The 4,916-nt window shown below is 37.0% G+C and overlaps 1 long non-coding RNA gene across 1 annotated transcript in view; it reads right to left on the minus strand.

The window, feature by feature from the left end:
- Window positions 1-954: 954 nt before the first annotated feature.
- LOC103353000 (uncharacterized) overlaps window positions 955-4,916 on the minus strand; it is a 10,904-nt gene continuing 6,942 nt past the window's right edge. Inside the window, exon 2 of the long non-coding RNA XR_519987.1 lies at window positions 955-1,957. This is a non-coding gene — a long non-coding RNA (uncharacterized LOC103353000). The remainder of the gene's footprint in view (window positions 1,958-4,916) is intronic.

Below are 4,916 nucleotides of genomic sequence, written 5' to 3' on the forward strand. Positions count from 1 at the left end.
CATGTTTTTGGACCTTGTGGGAGGAAGCCAGAGAACCTGGAGAGAACCCACGCTGCACGGAGAGAACATGCAAACTCCACGCAGAAAGATTCCGGTGACCCCACCGGGACGCGAACCGGCGACCTTCTTGCTGCGAGGCAACAGTGCTACCAACTGCGCCACCCTGCAGCCCTAATAATAATCATAATAATAATAAATAATAATGATAAGAATAATAATCACAACGATTGCAATAGGGTCCTTGCACTGGTGTGCTCGGACCCTACAAATCCCCCCTAATAATGTTATGTGTCTGAGAAAAGTGTTACATGAAGTTGTGACCTTTCAGACAATCCTTCACAGTGTTCTCAGCGTCACCCTGTGCTGCCATCTATTGGCTTAAACAGGAGTTGCTGTTTATCTGCTATGTGAGAGTTCAGTATCATGTTCCCGACACTGAAGTTACACAACACAAGACACTGTGTTCTTATGTCTTGTTGACCTAAAATAGGACAATTAGGAGTCATTTTGTACAACAAAGTATATATAACAAGTTTTCTGAAATTGTATGTATGATTTTGCAGATGAGGTATTAGTTAGCACATCTCCACAACAGAAATCTAACATTTGAAAAAGGCAATCTCCACTTTTCTTCTCTCTTTTTCTTTTCTTTTTCCTTTTATTAATCTGACATATTAGGATCAAAAGTGTTTCTAGATTATTATATATTAATCCTAAAATGCTGTTAAGAGCCAGAAAAGAGAGAGAGAGAAAAAAAAAATCAATTTTCACCATGTTGTTATGAGTAAAATGTTCTATAATTCAGACTGTGACTGATATTTGATCAAGCCTCTCTGTAAAAATCTTAAAAATATAAATATGAATAAAACACGACAGCTGAGTGTATGTAAGTTTTACTGCAGTGGAAATGTCTGGCTCAGAGTAGGAGAAAAAATAGTTTAGAGAAAAAATATGTGTTTTATGAAAATCCATAGATCTTTATTGGAAAACATTGTTTACAGGTAAAAATTCCACTTAATAGATATCACCGTAAAACTTTTCCATTTGATTATTTACATCTACACAATATTTTTGGACAACAGTAATTTTATGTAGACATGTGCAAATGATGCACCTTTCCAGTAAATGTGTTGTAATTTGCATAAATGTGCAACAGACAAAAGCGCAGTAAAATAAACGTGTATTTTGTGCACGTTACGGAAGCAAAATATACATAAACTCTCAAAATTGACCAGTGTATGAGAAAACATGTTTGTCTTTGTAGTGTCTCACCTTAAAAGCAAGTTTTATTCTTATATTTAGATTTATTTCACACAAGCCATATACGCTATGTGAGATAACTGTGGTGTTCATTTGCATGCTGCTTGTCCAGATATGTTCATTTTATTCTCCGCCATCAATATCAGCCGACTTTATTATCTGGATAATCCTCATCAAGGCAGGCGTTTAAAGAGGTGAGATACGTGGACGCTCATTTGTGTTAATCTGCAATTAAACTAGAGCTCCTTATAAGTGTACAGAAAATACTTTTACCACTTTGAAGGGAAAGCAATCATTACCTGATATAAAAAGAGCCTCTCTAAACGATAAACACAAAGTTTCATTAACTTTTTACATCCTCCTTATAAATCTGTTGTGAAAGCCGTTTATTGTTCTTGGGCTCAGTGCAACAGTTGCTCCCGTTGTTTACATCAGTAGTAGTCGATACTTTGACTTTATCAGTGCAGACAGCTAATAAATTAAAAGAAACATAAAGCACTTCAGTGAGTGTTTGGAGGAATAGAACACCATTTTTTAAAAACATTCATTTGGTGTTTTCAGGATGCTGGTGAAGAGAGCTGACCAACACGTCGGTCCAGAATCTTCCATGTGTGTTCAAATGGGCTGAGATCTGGTGACTGCGAAGCTAAAACACACGATTCCTGTCATTTTTATTTAAACATTCAGTGTTGTCTCCCTGGAAGAGAGCAGAAATGAGAAAAGTTACATTATAGGATGAAAGTGATCAGAGAGGACAAATCGACCCGAATCACAGCAATGACACAGAGACACCATATTTCTCCACAGTAGGTGTTAATAATTCAGCTTTTTTTCATTCACCATCATCTGTATCTCATGCTGGCAAATGCAATTAAAACATGCATTTAGTCAGCTTTTGGTGAGACAATATAAACTGTCTTCTACCTGCAGAGTTCTCTCAGCTTTCAGGGGACAGATCTTTCTGGGAAATAGTTCAGGGTGACCTGAAACTGTGTGCCAAAGATAAGAAACAACAAACTTGTGCCTAACTATGCAGGGGAGGTGTGTGAAAGATGTCCTCCTCTGGACTTCTAAATAACAAAGGAGAGATGTTGGGGTTTTTTTGTGTCTCGGAGATCACTTGCAAATGTAAATACCACGGAAACACTTTCTGAGTAGTTTACTGAGAGATTTCCTCCACAACCTTCATACGCTTCACTTCAACCCATAGCTGCTTCCTCTCACTGTCATTTTTTTGCCCCATGTCTTAATATTCATTTAGATTTTTCACTCTGGTGATGATTTATCCTGATCTTAGCTTTCAGTTTTGCTCTGTTCTGTTCCTCTGAGGGTCTCTGCTGCAGCTCTCTCTTCCTCCTGACTGAGGCATCAGTTTCCTGGAGATCCAGAAGAGGCAACATAGCCGTTACACCAAAACTTTACAGTCAAATTGAAATTTATCAAGTAAAAACATATACAGTCTAATACAGAAGCCCTGTAATTTTTTAGTTTGTTTTAGGTAGTTTAGATGAGTCCGATTGGTCCTAAATTCCTTCTCCACCATGACAGCACCACAGAGGAAGTCATAAAGAATGTTGACACCATTTTTTCCACAAAATTTACTGACATAAATACTTGTAGTATTATTTAAATAGTTTTTCTTTCACGCTAAATTGCCCACTTATTGTTCCCTTGTTCCCTCACAGTCTTATTTTTCCCCCACAGTAGCCACATTCAGTTGGAACCAAACAGTGTTTTATTGCTATCCATAGTATTATGTACTGAGTACATTAGGTGTTACCTTTTACCATTACTCTATCAGTTCTTTCATCAGAATTTCTGAAACCTTGGGAATTACATAACTGAGTTCACCTTGAAGTTTCATGAATACAGTTTATGAAACAATATCTTTAGATTAACAAATTAAAGACATGCTGACTTTCAGAGCTTCTGTCTGCACTCACGTACATTTTCAGTGTTTTTACCTGCAGGCCTTGGTGGCTCAGCACTGCTCTCACACCGAACACTGACAGACAGCCTTGTTGCTACTCACTCCTTTCTCCTCTTTTTTTTTTCTGTTGTAGATGAAATCTGACTTCTGCCTTTATGAGCACAAAAACCATCACTGCATCCATAAGCCGTAATGGCAGGGGTAGAGACAAATTAATGAGATAGTCTGCACAATTACATTTTGTGTCTGCATGAGGCAGCACGCAGCTTTGCGTGTATTAGATTTCAGATGAGTCTGGCTGAGCTCGCTCTGCCACGGTGATACTGGACTGTCTGACTATCTGATTCAGTCCCCTGATGCTGATAAAGTGGTGCCAACACATGCAATCTACTGTGCTGTGTCACCGTGTACCAGCAGAAAACACAATATGTCAGTATTACACTGATGGGTAAAGCGTTTAAGCGTTCGTTTCTTCTGCAAAATATTATTTGTTCACAGTGAGGTTTGTGGATTTTGATCTGATGTTCGATTTTCTTTTAGAATTAGAATTTGAATCTCTTTTTGCTTCAAACACCATAAACCATCCACCTTTCTCATATTGGGGAAGAGGCAAAAACCCCAGTGGCGTAAGTAGATCTGATCTTTTACTTAAGTAGACACATCACTACAACAACACATCCATTTTAAATAGTAGAGAAATATTCTTAACTAAAAAAAAAGTAAAGGTATCTGTGTTTTTATCTCTGGACTAATGCTATATGATCCCTATAAGTTTTGTTTTTTATTTTTTTTATTATTTTTTATAATTGTTATTATTGCTATTTCTTCATATTTTCTATTTATTATTATTATTATTATTATTATTTCTGTAACTTATAAATAAAATATGCAGAAAAAAGTAAAGGTATTTACTTTGAAGCCAGGTGACCACAAAACTGATAAACATAACCTTCAAGTTCTGAAAATATTCTAAAGAAAACGTTTTGTTCTAATGTTTAAAGTACGTTTTAAGGATATTTCTCATCCCTGCACTGTTCCTATAAGGGTCAAAGTTAACTATAAATGTTTAGCGTGCATTTAGCACGAAAAGCACCACTGTCACTTTAAGAGTACTGCGAGTTCAGATACCGCGAGATTATAAAGTTCACGCGAGACCTGAGACACGCAGGTAAGGACGACAAAAATAACCGCGAAACGTCGGGACCGCGCAGGTGTGTATTTTGCGTTAATGGAGGAAGTACATCCAGCTAAATGGTGACAAAGCAAACAAGAAGTTACCATTGTCAGCAGAAGCGACTCTGACTGAGCTTACAGAGTAAAAAATAATGAGTTTGTATTTTTGACTATTTTTTGGAGTTTGTTGAGTTTGATGCGTGACTTCTCCGCCATGCTGTTAAATAAAATGTAAATTGTGATAAAGTACATTTCACAACAGAATCATGGTGATGTGTAATGAACATTTTCACTGTGCTTCTGCCTTGTGTAGGCGGTGGTATGCTGTATTAGGCTGCAGGTGTGTGTCGAAGCCAGCTAACGTTTTCTAAAAATTGTGGTTAAGACTCATTTGAGAGAGTTTACATTAGAATAGTATTTTGTTCATTACATATTCAACTTCATTTATGCACTTTTGATGTAAAGTCATTCTGTGAACTTTGTGGCTTCACAAAGGTGTTGAATTTTATTACTTAGAAACCCAGCCACTACTCTTAGTTGTCTACGATACTAC

Source organism: Stegastes partitus, unplaced genomic scaffold (genome assembly GCF_000690725.1).
Source record: "Stegastes partitus isolate 25-593 unplaced genomic scaffold, Stegastes_partitus-1.0.2 Scaffold58, whole genome shotgun sequence".
Taxonomy (NCBI): domain Eukaryota; kingdom Metazoa; phylum Chordata; class Actinopteri; family Pomacentridae; genus Stegastes; species Stegastes partitus.